General features: G+C 41.1%; 3 long non-coding RNA genes and 3 pseudogenes across 3 annotated transcripts; 3 read left to right on the top strand and 3 right to left on the bottom strand.

Annotated features, from left to right (window-relative positions):
• Nucleotides 1-397: 397 nt before the first annotated feature.
• On the bottom strand, nt 398-658 carry LOC147871806 (signal recognition particle RNA; annotated as a pseudogene).
• Nucleotides 659-1476: 818 nt separating this feature from the next.
• Nucleotides 1477-4576, top strand: LOC147871805 (uncharacterized). Its single transcript, XR_015538281.1, has 3 exons — nt 1477-1685; nt 3183-3422; nt 3821-4576. It is a non-coding gene; the product is annotated as an uncharacterized LOC147871805 (long non-coding RNA).
• A 2414-nt stretch (nt 4577-6990) lies between these two features.
• Nucleotides 6991-8381, top strand: LOC147871804 (uncharacterized). The gene is made up of 2 exons (XR_015538283.1): nt 6991-7226; nt 7626-8381. It is a non-coding gene; the product is annotated as an uncharacterized LOC147871804 (long non-coding RNA).
• Nucleotides 8382-9947: 1566 nt separating this feature from the next.
• LOC147871803 (signal recognition particle RNA) lies at nt 9948-10208 on the bottom strand (annotated as a pseudogene).
• Nucleotides 10209-12727: 2519 nt separating this feature from the next.
• LOC147871802 (uncharacterized) lies at nt 12728-14119 on the top strand. The gene is made up of 2 exons (XR_015538284.1): nt 12728-12963; nt 13364-14119. It is a non-coding gene; the product is annotated as an uncharacterized LOC147871802 (long non-coding RNA).
• Nucleotides 14120-15713: 1594 nt separating this feature from the next.
• On the bottom strand, nt 15714-15974 carry LOC147871801 (signal recognition particle RNA; annotated as a pseudogene).
• Nucleotides 15975-16799: the final 825 nt, after the last annotated feature.

Genomic DNA, 16799 nt, shown 5'->3' with positions numbered 1-16799 from the left:
AGGTGGTACGGTTGTGGGATGGTAATAGCGGTTAAGCCAAAAAACTTAATAAATGAACCCCCGATTAAACAACAAGGGATATTTAATAAAAATATATATAAATTCAAAAGGAGAACAAACTCCCAAGGCTCAGGCTCCGGTAGGGGGTTACAACCCAAAAAATATCAGACCTATCTGTCTCCAAGCTGAGTCGTTCTCTGCCCGGCGGACACACACACACACAGACTGTCTGCCCTGCTGTCTCATCTGGGTCTCGAAGCCGCCGACTCCAAAGAACTTCGAGAGAGCAGATAGGCTACTCGAGCCATGAGACATGGCTCATCCTCCCCCCCCCCCCCAAAAAAAAAAAGATCCCAGGGCCGGGGTTGTCGTAGTACAGGTGCCGGTAGCTCCGATCACAGGTGACTTCCGGTCTGCTCTAAAGCAGCTCCCAGTCTTCATGCGCGATCCCATTACAGCATCATACGGGTGAGTTTCCTCTCTGGCCCGATCCACCCCTCCTTAAACAACCTGGCCACCCCGGGCTCCCCCCAGGGTGTCCATATTGATACCGAGCTTAGCTGTGGGACACAGAACACCAGAACTCCCAACCTCAAGTCATTTCTCAACACTTAGCCTCTAAGTAGTTGGATTACAGGAGTTCGTCACCACTCCCAGCACGTCGGAGCCCCAGCCCTGGCTTTCAGCTTCGTTGTGGGCACCGAAAGTGCATACGCAGAGTCACGACCGAGTAGACAACCCCCCCACCCCCACAAAAAAAAAATGAAAGTGATAGTGGAACCACGGTTCCGGAGAATTTGACGTAAATACGTCTTTACGGAAAGGAAGTTTATATATTGGCTTTATTCTAAATATTCCCTTCATACATGCTGTACAATTGAGATAAGTTTGATTAAGACTTTGCTTATTTAACCTGAATTAGTTACGCTTAAGATGGGTCTGTGGTAGCTGAAATATCTTTTTTTTATTTTTACTATAAAAATTTGTGATTTCGTCGTCATCAATCAACAATGTCAACAGATATTTGTTTATACTCTGCATTGTTGTGTTGGTATAGAAACACAACAATGCCGAGTAAACAAATAACGCTTCACAACAAAGAAATCAAAAAATATCAAGCCAGTCGCATTATCACTGCTCCAGAAGCAGCAGACCGCAATCTTGATTATCGACTGACAGTTGGCTTAAAACATCAGAAAAGCGAAAGAAGACGTCATCAAGTATTTGAAGTACCAACTCCAACAACTTCACAAGGTAAACTGATCCTCATTCGATATATTACGATTACGAAAACTATTATGATCGATTTTAAGACGAAGATTTGCAAGGGTGGGGATGGACGTAGAAAGTTGACTGAACAAGAACAGCGACGTAAAGACGTAGAATATCAGATTAGAGAACGCGCTCCGGAAGGAGCGCCCTGCTCTAGTCTTCTACTATAAAAATTTGTGATTTTCGTTGTCTTCAGGAAATGACGTCTTCAAACAATGTCAACAGATATTTGTTTATACTCTGCATTGTTGTGTTGGTATAGAAACACAACAATGCCGAGTAAACAAATAACACTTCACAACAAAGAAATCAAAAAATACCAAGCCAGTCGCATTATCACTGCTCTACAAGCAGCACATCGTCTCCGAACAGCGACAGAAAACTATTTAAGAAATGGAGAAAAGTGAGAGAAGGTAATCTGATACTGATAATAATACTCATTCAAGTCAAACTGCTTACGAAAACTGACGCCTCTTTGTTTAAATTATGTTTAGGCGATAAATACAATGAAAGGAAGGGGTTAAAAGACTTGAGTAAGACACAAAATTAACCATCCCTTTGGGGGGGGGGGTTAGTTTAGTTTTTTACTCAAGATTTTAACAAATTAATATACAAAAACCTCAGAATTTTAAATTTTAAAAAGAAATGCAAAACTTGCTTTACGTATAGATTATAGATATACATAAAGCTTAAAAAATTTCAGCAGAGATGAAAGCATCTACGGAATAGTAAGAGTGAGTGAAGAGGTAATATTTCAATGCAGGCTTGAATACCTTTATATAATAACTAAGACTTTTAACTGTTGGTGGAAGATTATTAAATAACTTGATACCTGTATGGTAGACTCCTTTTTGATATTTAGTAAGGTTAGGATTTGGCACATAGAAATCATGTTTCCATCTTGTATTTAAATTATGTACATCTGTATTTATTTTAAATTTATCTAAGTTTTCCACCACACATGATAGACAGCAGAGTATAAATTCACTTGCAAGTGGAAGTATATTAAATTTACGAAATAATTTTCTACAAGATACAATGCTTTTGACACCGGCCATTATTCTAATTAATTTGTTTTGCATGTAAAAAGTTGTCAGTGGAACCATGGTTCCGGATAATTTGACGTAAATACGTCACACTTGCTTTACAATCGAGTAAAGTTTGATTAAGACATTGCTTATTTAACTTGAATTAGTTACGCTTAAGATGGGTCTGTGGTAGATGAATGTAATGTAATGTAATGTAAGGTAACTATGTAGGTAACCATTGTTGTTTATTTGTTGATAAACAGATGACGTTTCCCAGGTAACATATCAATGAAGTTTGACGTTTTCCAGGTAACATATCAATGAAGTTTGACGTTTCCCAGGTAACATATCAATGAAGTTTGACGTTTCCCAGGTAACATAACAATGGTTATGTTACCTAAGAAACTAATTGCTACGTGATCTGTTTACTCGGCATTGTTGTGTTACATTACTGCCGTCAACAATCCGCTTTTGTTATTGCGGAAAGAACTGAGCTGTGAATCGGCTGTAGAATAAGTGCGTCGTAGAATAGATAATTTTGTGCTGGTAAAAACGTTTTAGAATATCACAGGTACTTATCTTATGTAAGAATTATTACATTACATTACATTATAGAGACGTATTTACATCAGATTCTCCGGAACCGTAGTTCCTCTGTCAACATTTCATATCTTATATTTCTGAATCTGTAGTATTACAGAATCTGAAAATCGTGTACAATGAACACAGAAAAATACGACCTTGAACACATCCGTATGTGTTTTGTATTGTTCACTGAGGTGAACTCTAGAAACTGTGATGGGTGTGTTATAGCTTCATTGCTTAATTTAATTAACAGTAATATAAAAGTGATTTATATATTTTCAATTGTGTGTCTTTTAGATCCCGGTGACAGAAGGTGACGTCTTCAAACAATGGCAACAGATATTTGTTTATACTCTGCATTGTTGTGTTGGTATAGAAACACAACAATGCCGAGTAAACAAATAACGTAATAAATAAACAAATACCAAGCCAGTCGTATGATCACTGCTCTACAAGCAGCACATCGTCTCCGAACAGCGACAGAAAACTATTTAAGAAATGAAGAAAAGTGAGAAAAGACGTACTAACACCAACAAGGTAATCTGATACTGATAAGAATACTCATTCAAGTCATACTGCGCATTCAAGGGTTAAAACACTTGGATAAGACACAAAACTAACCACCCCTTTGGGGGGGGGGGTTAGTTTAGTTTCTTACTCAATGGGGAACTTCATACTTATGATTCAATTTAACATTTTAGAGTGATTAATTCAAGGAATATGAGATGGTTAAGACATGTACCGCACAAAATTTAACAGATTCAATTGACTTTAGGTAGGTGGATGATCTGAACACGACAATGAACCTTAAGAGTTCCATAATATAAAGCAATGATTTTGACGTAAATACGTCTACACGGAAGGGTCATTCGGCGAAAAAGTGTAACGGAGATGTGTAGGATCCGTATCCGTAACGTCGTGTTTGTTTATTTCAGTCGTAATCCAGGGCGAGCCTCAGGTACTGGGCGGGCGACAGGTGGCGGATAGTGATATGAGGGTTAGCTGCGAATAAGGGGCAGTCCCGGACCGAGGCGGCAAGACCGGAGAGCGTGGGAGTGTAGCTGGTGGCAGGCTACACCCATCAAATACCACATGAGCTCAGTGCCCCCACTGCCTTGTGGGTAGGGGAGGAATCCCCAAAGGCTAAGGGAAGGAAAACCCTGACAGAAAACCAAGGGTAGAAGGGGCTGCATAGGGATAGAGAAACCAGTCCTTCTAAGGGAAAGAACCCGGAATAAAAACTTATGGAGGACGGTGGGGGGGGGTGCACATCGGACTACCAACCCAATTCTGGAAGAAGCTCACACACTGAAAGGGCCGTAGTGCTAGAGAAGAAGAGGTTGGAGCAGAAGCGCACATGTAATGAAGAAATTCGAAACTTTCATTTTGTTTGTATGTATTCTTCCTTTGTGTGTGTCTGCGTGCGCGCGCGAGCGTTTGGGTGTGTGTATGTGGCGTGGGGCGTGGGGCGTGTGGGGCCTGGTGTCCTGTCGTGTTGTATCGTGTGGTTTGGTGTGTTGTGTGGTGTGTTCTGCAGTCGTGTCGCGTCGTGTCGTGTCGTCGTGTGCTGTCGTGTCGTGTGGTGTACTGTGGTGTGGGCCGACACCACACGACACGAGACGACGCCACACGAGACGACGCCACACGACACGACGCCACACGACACGACGCCACACGAGAGGACGCCACACGAGACGACGCCACACGAGACGACGCCACACGAGACGACGCCACACGAGACGACGCCACACGAGACGACACACCACGCGACACGTCAGCACACCACACGACACGACACTACACGACTGCACACCACACCACACCACACCACACGACAAGACACCACCCCCACACCACGCCCCAGACGCCCCACACGCCACACACACACCCAAGCGCGCGCGCACACGCACACACACACACAGAGGAGGAAGACGTACAAACCTAATGAAAGTTTCGATATTCATTACATGTCCTTCTTCTTCTTCTTTACCACTACGGCCCTTTCAGTGTGTCAGCTTCTTCCAGAATTGGGTTCTTAGCCCGATGTCCAACCCCCATAGTCCTCCAGAAGTTTTTATTCCGGGTTCTTTCCCTTAGAAGGATTGGTTTCTCTTTTCCTATGCAGCCCCTTCAACCCTTGGTTTTCTGTCAGGGTTTTCCTTCCCTGTTTTAAAGAAGTAATTGTTTTGTTTGTTTGTTTGTTCCGAAATGTAAATCGATCAATCGATAAGGAATATGAATGATATTTTATTATCTTAATTATAATAAATTTTAAATAAAATTATATTGTGATCAGACGGATTAAAATAAATAATTGATATAATTGTTTTATTTCCATTGTCATAAATATTGTACAGATTTCTTCCAATTTTGGGCTGTGGTCTCCAGAAACCAAGTTTTATTGCTGGAGAGTGGCCATGTTTGAAGAATATTCAGATTTATACTCTGCATTTTTGTGTTGGTATAGAAACACAACAATGCCGAGTAAACAAATAACGTAATAAATAAACAAATACCAAGCCAGTCGCATGATCACTGCTCTACAAGCAGCACATCGTCTCCGAACAGCGACAGAAAACTATTTAAGAAATGAAGAAAAGTGAGAGAAGGTAATCTGATACTGATAATAATACTCATTCAAGTCAAACTGCTTACGAAAACTGACGCCTCTTTGTTTAAATTATGTTTAGGCGATAAATACAATGGAAGGAAGGGGTTAAAAGACTTGAGTAAGACACAAAAAAAACCCTCCGAAGGGGGGGGGGGGTTAGTTTAGTTTCTTACTCAAGATTTTAACAAATTAATATACAAAAACCTCAGAATTCTAAATTTTAAAAAGAAATGCAAAACTTGCTTTACGTATAGATTATAGCTATACATAAGGCTTAAAAATGTTCAGCAGAGATGAAAGCATCTACGGAATAGTAAGAGTGAGTGAAGAGGTAATATTTCAATGCAGGCTTATACCTTTATATAATAACTTAGACTTTTAACTGTTGGAAGATTATTAAACAACTTGATACCTGTATAGTAGACTCCTTTTTGATATTTAGAAAGGTTAGGATTTGGCACATAGAGATCACGTTTCCATCTTGTATTTAAATTATGTACATCTGTATTTCTTTTAAATTTATCTAAGTTTTCCACCACACATGATAGACAGCAGAGTATAAATTCACTTGCAAGTGGAAGTATATTAAATTTACGAAATAATTTTCTACAAGATACAATGCTTTTGACACCGGCCATTATTCTAATTAATTTGTTTTGCATGTAAAAAGTTGTCAGTGGAACCATGGTTCCGGATAATTTGACGTAAATACGTCACACTTGCTTTACAATCGAGTAAAGTTTGATTAAGACATTGCTTATTTAACTTGAATTAGTTACGCTTAAGATGGGTCTGTGGTAGATGAATGTAATGTAATGTAATGTAAGGTAACTATGTAGGTAACCATTGTTGTTTATTTGTTGATAAACAGATGACGTTTCCCAGGTAACATATCAATGAAGTTTGACGTTTTCCAGGTAACATATCAATGAAGTTTGACGTTTCCCAGGTAACATATCAATGAAGTTTGACGTTTCCCAGGTAACATAACAATGGTTATGTTACCTAAGAAACTAATTGCTACGTGATCTGTTTACTCGGCATTGTTGTGTTACATTACTGCCGTCAACAATCCGCTTTCGTTATTGCGGAAAGAACTGAGCTGTGAATCGGCTGTAGAATAAGTGCGTCGTAGAATAGATAATTTTGTGCTGGTAAAAACGTTTTAGAATATCACAGGTACTTATCTTATGTAAGAATTATTACATTACATTACATTATAGAGACGTATTTACGTCAGATTCTCCGGAACCGTAGTTCCTCTGTCAACATTTCATATCTTATATTTCTGAATCTGTAGTATTACAGAATCTGAAAAACGTGTACAATGAACACAGAAAAATACGACCTTGAACACATCCGTATGTGTTTTGTATTGTTCACTGAGGTGAACTCTAGAAACTGTGATGGGTGTGTTATAGCTTCATTGCTTAATTTAATTAACAGTAATATAAAAGTGATTTATATATTTTCAATTGTGTGTCTTTTAGATCCCGGTGACAGAAGGTGACGTCTTCAAACAATGGCAACAGATATTTGTTTATACTCTGCATTGTTGTGTTGGTATAGAAACACAACAATGCCGAGTAAACAAATAACGTAATAAATAAACAAATACCAAGCCAGTCGCATGATCACTGCTCTACAAGCAGCACATCGTCTCCGAACAGCGACAGAAAACTATTTAAGAAATGAAGAAAAGTGAGAGAAGACGTACTAACACCAACAAGGTAATCTGATACTGATAAGAATACTCATTCAAGTCATACTGCGCATTCAAGGGTTAAAACACTTGGATAAGACACAAAACTAACCACCCCTTTGGGGGGGGGGGGTTAGTTTAGTTTCTTACTCAATGGGGAACTTCATACTTATGATTCAATTTAACATTTTAGAGTGATTAATTCAAGGAGTATGAGATGGTTAAGACATGTACCGCACAAAATTTAACAGATTCAATTGACTTTAGGTAGGTGGATGATCTGAACACGACAATGAACCTTAAGAGTTCCATAATATAAAGCAATGATTTTGACGTAAATACGTCTACACGGAAGGGTCATTCGGCGAAAAAGTGTAACGGAGATGTGTAGGATCCGTATCCGTAACGTCGTGTTTGTTTATTTCAGTCGTAATCCAGGGCGAGCCTCAGGTACTGGGCGGGCGACAGGTGGCGGATAGTGATATGAGGGTTAGCTGCGAATAAGGGGCAGTCCCGGACCGAGGCGGCAAGACCGGAGAGCGTGGGAGTGTAGCTGGTGGCAGGCTACACCCATCAAATACCACATGAGCTCAGTGCCCCCACTGCCTTGTGGGTAGGGGAGGAATCCCCAAAGGCTAAGGGAAGGAAAACCCAGACAGAAAACCAAGGGTAGAAGGGGCTGCATAGGGATAGAGAAACCAGTCCTTCTAAGGGAAAGAACCCGGAATAAAAACTTATGGAGGACGGTGGGGGGGGGTGCACATCGGACTACCAACCCAATTCTGGAAGAAGCTCACACACTGAAAGGGCCGTAGTGCTAGAGAAGAAGAGGTTGGAGCAGAAGCGCACATGTAATGAAGAAATTCGAAACTTTCATTTTGTTTGTATGTATTCTTCCTTTGTGTGTGTCTGCGTGCGCGCGCGAGCGTTTGGGTGTGTGTATGTGGCGTGGGGCGTGGGGCGTGTGGGGCCTGGTGTCCTGTCGTGTTGTATCGTGTGGTTTGGTGTGTTGTGTGGTGTGTTCTGCAGTCGTGTCGCGTCGTGTCGTGTCGTCGTGTGCTGTCGTGTCGTGTGGTGTACTGTGGTGTGGGCCGACACCACACGACACGAGACGACGCCACACGAGACGACGCCACACGACACGACGCCACACGACACGACGCCACACGAGAGGACGCCACACGAGACGACGCCACACGAGACGACGCCACACGAGACGACGCCACACGAGACGACGCCACACGAGACGACACACCACGCGACACGTCAGCACACCACACGACACGACACTACACGACTGCACACCACACCACACCACACCACACCACACCACACCACACGACAAGACACCACCCCCACACCACGCCCCAGACGCCCCACACGCCACACACACACCCAAGCGCGCGCGCACACGCACACACACACACAGAGGAGGAAGACGTACAAACCTAATGAAAGTTTCGATATTCATTACATGTCCTTCTTCTTCTTCTTTACCACTACGGCCCTTTCAGTGTGTCAGCTTCTTCCAGAATTGGGTTCTTAGCCCGATGTCCAACCCCCATAGTCCTCCAGAAGTTTTTATTCCGGGTTCTTTCCCTTAGAAGGATTGGTTTCTCTTTTCCTATGCAGCCCCTTCAACCCTTGGTTTTCTGTCAGGGTTTTCCTTCCCTGTTTTAAAGAAGTAATTGTTTTGTTTGTTTGTTTGTTCCGAAATGTAAATCGATCAATCGATAAGGAATATGAATGATATTTTATTATCTTAATTATAATAAATTTTAAATAAAATTATATTGTGATCAGACGGATTAAAATAAATAATTGATATAATTGTTTTATTTCCATTGTCATAAATATTGTACAGATTTCTTCCAATTTTGGGCTGTGGTCTCCAGAAACCAAGTTTTATTGCTGGAGAGTGGCCATGTTTGAAGAATATTCAGATTTCATATTTATTAGAATGTGGAACAGGAAATCTACCTTTTAGTTTTTAGTTTTCATTTTTATGTTTGATTAGTGGAGTTAGGCTTTGAAATTTTCTATTATGATATATATTTAAAAAATGCTTTTTCATAGGTTAAAAAGCATACATACAGATTATGTGAATTTAAAGTTAAATTTGATAAATTATGCATGGAAATAGTTAAATAAATGGAATGATTGTTAATTTATAAATAATGATAGTTCATCATATAAATTGGAGTATTAAAACATCAGTAGGTCTCACAAGTTCTCTGCAGAATATATTTGTTTTAATTTGGAATGAACATTCTTCTCCATAATTGCAAAATCTGTGAGGTGGCAATTCAGCCCTACTGGCTCTCGTGACTGGACCAAATTATCCCAGGCCGGGAGGTGGTACGGTTGTGGGATGGTAATAGCGGTTAAGCCAAAAAACTTAATAAATGAACCCCCGATTAAACAACAAGGGATATTTAATAAAAATATATATAAATTCAAAAGGAGAACAAACTCCCAAGGCTCAGGCTCCGGTAGGGGGTTACAACCCAAAAAATATCAGACCTATCTGTCTCCAAGCTGAGTCGTTCTCTGCCCGGCGGACACACACACACACAGACTGTCTGCCCTGCTGTCTCATCTGGGTCTCGAAGCCGCCGACTCCAAAGAACTTCGAGAGAGCAGATAGGCTACTCGAGCCATGAGACATGGCTCATCCTCCCCCCCCCCCAAAAAAAAAAAAGATCCCAGGGCCGGGGTTGTCGTAGTACAGGTGCCGGTAGCTCCGATCACAGGTGACTTCCGGTCTGCTCTAAAGCAGCTCCCAGTCTTCATGCGCGATCCCATTACAGCATCATACGGGTGAGTTTCCTCTCTGGCCCGATCCACCCCTCCTTAAACAACCTGGCCACCCCGGGCTCCCCCCAGGGTGTCCATATTGATACCGAGCTTAGCTGTGGGACACAGAACACCAGAACTCCCAACCTCAAGTCATTTCTCAACACTTAGCCTCTAAGTAGTTGGATTACAGGAGTTCGTCACCACTCCCAGCACGTCGGAGCCCCAGCCCTGGCTTTCAGCTTCGTTGTGGGCACCGAAAGTGCATACGCAGAGTCACGACCGAGTAGACACCCCCCCCCCACCAAAAAAAAAAAATGAAAGTGATAGTGGAACCACGGTTCCGGAGAATTTGACGTAAATACGTCTTTACGGAAAGGAAGTTTATATATTGGCTTTATTCTAAATATTCCCTTCATACATGCTGTACAATTGAGATAAGTTTGATTAAGACTTTGCTTATTTAACCTGAATTAGTTACGCTTAAGATGGGTCTGTGGTAGCTGAAATATCTTTTTTTTATTTTTACTATAAAAATTTGTGATTTCGTCGTCATCAATCAACAATGTCAACAGATATTTGTTTATACTCTGCATTGTTGTGTTGGTATAGAAACACAACAATGCCGAGTAAACAAATAACGCTTCACAACAAAGAAATCAAAAAATATCAAGCCAGTCGCATTATCACTGCTCCAGAAGCAGCAGACCGCAATCTTGATTATCGACTGACAGTTGGCTTAAAACATCAGAAAAGCGAAAGAAGACGTCATCAAGTATTTGAAGTACCAACTCCAACAACTTCACAAGGTAAACTGATCCTCATTCGATATATTACGATTACGAAAACTATTATGATCGATTTTAAGACGAAGATTTGCAAGGGTGGGGATGGACGTAGAAAGTTGACTGAACAAGAACAGCGACGTAAAGACGTAGAATATCAGATTAGAGAACGCGCTCCGGAAGGAGCGCCCTGCTCTAGTCTTCTACTATAAAAATTTGTGATTTTCGTTGCCTTCAGGAAATGTCTTCAAACAATGTCAACAGATATTTGTTTATACTCTGCATTGTTGTGTTGGTATAGAAACACAACAATGCCGAGTAAACAAATAACGCTTCACAACAAAGAAATCAAAAAATACCAAGCCAGTCGCATTATCACTGCTCTACAAGCAGCACATCGTCTCCGAACAGCGACAGAAAACTATTTAAGAAATGGAGAAAAGTGAGAGAAGGTAATCTGATACTGATAATAATACTCATTCAAGTCAAACTGCTTACGAACACTGACGCCTCTGTGTTTAAATTATATTTAGGCGATAAATACAATGAAAGGAAGGGGTTAAAAGACTTGAGTAAGACACAAAAAAAAACCCTCCGAAGGGGGGGGGGGTTAGTTTAGTTTCTTACTCAAGATTTTAACAAATTAATATACAAAAACCTCAGAATTCTAAATTTTAAAAAGAAATGCAAAACTTGCTTTACGTATAGATTATAGCTATACATAAAGCTTAAAAATGTTCAGCAGAGATGAAAGCATCTACGGAATAGTAAGAGTGAGTGAAGAGGTAATATTTCAATGCAGGCTTATACCTTTATATAATAACTTAGACTTTTAACTGTTGGAAGATTATTAAACAACTTGATACCTGTATAGTAGACTCCTTTTTGATATTTAGTAAGGTTAGGATTTGGCACATAGAGATCACGTTTCCATCTTGTATTTAAATTATGTACATCTGTATTTCTTTTAAATTTATCTAAGTTTTCCACCACACATGATAGACAGCAGAGTATAAATTCACTTGCAAGTGGAAGTATATTAAATTTACGAAATAATTTTCTACAAGATACAATGCTTTTGACACCGGCCATTATTCTAATTAATTTGTTTTGCATGTAAAAAGTTGTCAGTGGAACCATGGTTCCGGATAATTTGACGTAAATACGTCACACTTGCTTTACAATCGAGTAAAGTTTGATTAAGACATTGCTTATTTAACTTGAATTAGTTACGCTTAAGATGGGTCTGTGGTAGATGAATGTAATGTAATGTAATGTAAGGTAACTATGTAGGTAACCATTGTTGTTTATTTGTTGATAAACAGATGACGTTTCCCAGGTAACATATCAATGAAGTTTGACGTTTTCCAGGTAACATATCAATGAAGTTTGACGTTTCCCAGGTAACATATCAATGAAGTTTGACGTTTCCCAGGTAACATAACAATGGTTATGTTACCTAAGAAACTAATTGCTACGTGATCTGTTTACTCGGCATTGTTGTGTTACATTACTGCCGTCAACAATCCGCTTTCGTTATTGCGGAAAGAACTGAGCTGTGAATCGGCTGTAGAATAAGTGCGTCGTAGAATAGATAATTTTGTGCTGGTAAAAACGTTTTAGAATATCACAGGTACTTATCTTATGTAAGAATTATTACATTACATTACATTATAGAGACGTATTTACGTCAGATTCTCCGGAACCGTAGTTCCTCTGTCAACATTTCATATCTTATATTTCTGAATCTGTAGTATTACAGAATCTGAAAAACGTGTACAATGAACACAGAAAAATACGACCTTGAACACATCCGTATGTGTTTTGTATTGTTCACTGAGGTGAACTCTAGAAACTGTGATGGGTGTGTTATAGCTTCATTGCTTAATTTAATTAACAGTAATATAAAAGTGATTTATATATTTTCAATTGTGTGTCTTTTAGATCCCGGTGACAGAAGGTGACGTCTTCAAACAATGGCAACAGATATTTGTTTATACTCTGCATTGTTGTGTTGGTATAGAAACACAACAATGCCGAGTAAACAAATAACGTAATAAATAAACAAATACCAAGCCAGTCGCATGATCACTGCTCTACAAGCAGCACATCGTCTCCGAACAGCGACAGAAAACTATTTAAGAAATGAAGAAAAGTGAGAGAAGACGTACTAACACCAACAAGGTAATCTGATACTGATAAGAATACTCATTCAAGTCATACTGCGCATTCAAGGGTTAAAACACTTGGATAAGACACAAAACTAACCACCCCTTTGGGGGGGGGGGGGTTAGTTTAGTTTCTTACTCAATGGGGAACTTCATACTTATGATTCAATTTAACATTTTAGAGTGATTAATTCAAGGAGTATGAGATGGTTAAGACATGTACCGCACAAAATTTAACAGATTCAATTGACTTTAGGTAGGTGGATGATCTGAACACGACAATGAACCTTAAGAGTTCCATAATATAAAGCAATGATTTTGACGTAAATACGTCTACACGGAAGGGTCATTCGGCGAAAAAGTGTAACGGAGATGTGTAGGATCCGTATCCGTAACGTCGTGTTTGTTTATTTCAGTCGTAATCCAGGGCGAGCCTCAGGTACTGGGCGGGCGACAGGTGGCGGATAGTGATATGAGGGTTAGCTGCGAATAAGGGGCAGTCCCGGACCGAGGCGGCAAGACCGGAGAGCGTGGGAGTGTAGCTGGTGGCAGGCTACACCCATCAAATACCACATGAGCTCAGTGCCCCCACTGCCTTGTGGGTAGGGGAGGAATCCCCAAAGGCTAAGGGAAGGAAAACCCAGACAGAAAACCAAGGGTAGAAGGGGCTGCATAGGGATAGAGAAACCAGTCCTTCTAAGGGAAAGAACCCGGAATAAAAACTTATGGAGGACGGTGGGGGGGGGTGCACATCGGACTACCAACCCAATTCTGGAAGAAGCTCACACACTGAAAGGGCCGTAGTGCTAGAGAAGAAGAGGTTGGAGCAGAAGCGCACATGTAATGAAGAAATTCGAAACTTTCATTTTGTTTGTATGTATTCTTCCTTTGTGTGTGTCTGCGTGCGCGCGCGAGCGTTTGGGTGTGTGTATGTGGCGTGGGGCGTGGGGCGTGTGGGGCCTGGTGTCCTGTCGTGTTGTATCGTGTGGTTTGGTGTGTTGTGTGGTGTGTTCTGCAGTCGTGTCGCGTCGTGTCGTGTCGTCGTGTGCTGTCGTGTCGTGTGGTGTACTGTGGTGTGGGCCGACACCACACGACACGAGACGACGCCACACGAGACGACGCCACACGACACGACGCCACACGACACGACGCCACACGAGAGGACGCCACACGAGACGACGCCACACGAGACGACGCCACACGAGACGACGCCACACGAGACGACGCCACACGAGACGACGCCACACGAGACGACGCCACACGAGACGACGCCACACGAGACGACACACCACGCGACACGTCAGCACACCACACGACACGACACTACACGACTGCACACCACACCACACCACACCACACGACAAGACACCACCCCCACACCACGCCCCAGACGCCCCACACGCCACACACACACCCAAGCGCGCGCGCACACGCACACACACACACAGAGGAGGAAGACGTACAAACCTAATGAAAGTTTCGATATTCATTACATGTCCTTCTTCTTCTTCTTTACCACTACGGCCCTTTCAGTGTGTCAGCTTCTTCCAGAATTGGGTTCTTAGCCCGATGTCCAACCCCCATAGTCCTCCAGAAGTTTTTATTCCGGGTTCTTTCCCTTAGAAGGATTGGTTTCTCTTTTCCTATGCAGCCCCTTCAACCCTTGGTTTTCTGTCAGGGTTTTCCTTCCCTGTTTTAAAGAAGTAATTGTTTTGTTTGTTTGTTTGTTCCGAAATGTAAATCGATCAATCGATAAGGAATATGAATGATATTTTATTATCTTAATTATAATAAATTTTAAATAAAATTATATTGTGATCAGACGGATTAAAATAAATAATTGATATAATTGTTTTATTTCCATTGTCATAAATATTGTACAGATTTCTTCCAATTTTGGGCTGTGGTCTCCAGAAACCAAGTTTTATTGCTGGAGAGTGGCCATGTTTGAAGAATATTCAGATTTCATATTTATTAGAATGTGGAACAGGAAATCTACCTTTTAGTTTTTAGTTTTCATTTTTATGTTTGATTAGTGGAGTTAGGCTTTGAAATTTTCTATTATGATATATATTTAAAAAATGCTTTTTCATAGGTTAAAAAGCATACATACAGATTATGTGAATTTAAAGTTAAATTTGATAAATTATGCATGGAAATAGTTAAATAAATGGAATGATTGTTAATTTATAAATAATGATAGTTCATCATATAAATTGGAGTATTAAAACATCAGTAGGTCTCACAAGTTCTCTGCAGAATATATTTGTTTTAATTTGGAATGAACATTCTTCTCCATAATTGCAAAATCTGTGAGGTGGCAATTCAGCCCTACTGGCTCTCGTGACTGGACCAAATTATCCCAGGCCGGGAGGTGGTACGGTTGTGGGATGGTAATAGCGGTTAAGCCAAAAAACTTAATAAATGAACCCCCGATTAAACAACAAGGGATATTTAATAAAAATATATATAAATTCAAAAGGAGAACAAACTCCCAAGGCTCAGGCTCCGGTAGGGGGTTACAACCCAAAAAATATCAGACCTATCTGTCTCCAAGCTGAGTCGTTCTCTGCCCGGCGGACACACACACACACAGACTGTCTGCCCTGCTGTCTCATCTGGGTCTCGAAGCCGCCGACTCCAAAGAACTTCGAGAGAGCAGATAGGCTACTCGAGCCATGAGACATGGCTCATCCTCCCCCCCCCCAAAAAAAAAAAAATCCCAGGGCCGGGGTTGTCGTAGTACAGGTGCCGGTAGCTCCGATCACAGGTGACTTCCGGTCTGCTCTAAAGCAGCTCCCAGTCTTCATGCGCGATCCCATTACAGCATCATACGGGTGAGTTTCCTCTCTGGCCCGATCCACCCCTCCTTAAACAACCTGGCCACCCCGGGCTCCCCCCAGGGTGTCCATATTGATACCGAGCTTAGCTGTGGGACACAGAACACCAGAACTCCCAACCTCAAGTCATTTCTCAACACTTAGCCTCTAAGTAGTTGGATTACAGGAGTTCGTCACCACTCCCAGCACGTCGGAGCCCCAGCCCTGGCTTTCAGCTTCGTTGTGGGCACCGAAAGTGCATACGCAGAGTCACGACCGAGTAGACACCCCCCCCCCCCACCAAAAAAAAAAAATGAAAGTGATAGTGGAACCACGGTTCCGGAGATTTTGACGTAAATACGTCTTTACGGAAAGGAAGTTTATATATTGGCTTTATTCTAAATATTCCCTTCATACATGCTGTACAATTGAGATAAGTTTGATTAAGACTTTGCTTATTTAACCTGAATTAGTTACGCTTAAGATGGGTCTGTGGTAGCTGAAATATCTTTTTTTTTATTTTTACTATAAAAATTTGTGATTTCGTCGTCATCAATCAACAATGTCAACAGATATTTGTTTATACTCTGCATTGTTGTGTTGGTATAGAAACACAACAATGCCGAGTAAACAAATAACGCTTCACAACAAAGAAATCAAAAAATATCAAGCCAGTCGCATTATCACTGCTCCAGAAGCAGCAGACCGCAATCTTGATTATCGACTGACAGTTGGCTTAAAACATCAGAAAAGCGAAAGAAGACGTCATCAAGTATTTGAAGTACCAACTCCAACAACTTCACAAGGTAAACTGATCCTCATTCGATATATTACGATTACGAAAACTATTATGATCGATTTTAAGACGAAGATTTGCAAGGGTGGGGATGGACGTAGAAAGGTGACTGAACAAGAACAGCGACGTAAAGACGTAGAATATCAGATTAGAGAACGCGCTCCGGAAGGAGCGCCCTGCTCTAGTCTTCTACTATAAAAATTTGTGATTTTCGTTGTCTTCAGGAAATGACGTCTT

The sequence above is a fragment of the Zootermopsis nevadensis genome, unplaced genomic scaffold (genome assembly GCF_977971745.1).
Source record: "Zootermopsis nevadensis isolate Lab colony 2312 unplaced genomic scaffold, Znev_1.0 Znev_ptg000038l, whole genome shotgun sequence".
Taxonomy (NCBI): domain Eukaryota; kingdom Metazoa; phylum Arthropoda; class Insecta; order Blattodea; family Termopsidae; genus Zootermopsis; species Zootermopsis nevadensis.
Note: the sequence above shows the minus strand (reverse complement) of the source record. Positions and strands in the feature narration are given on the sequence as shown.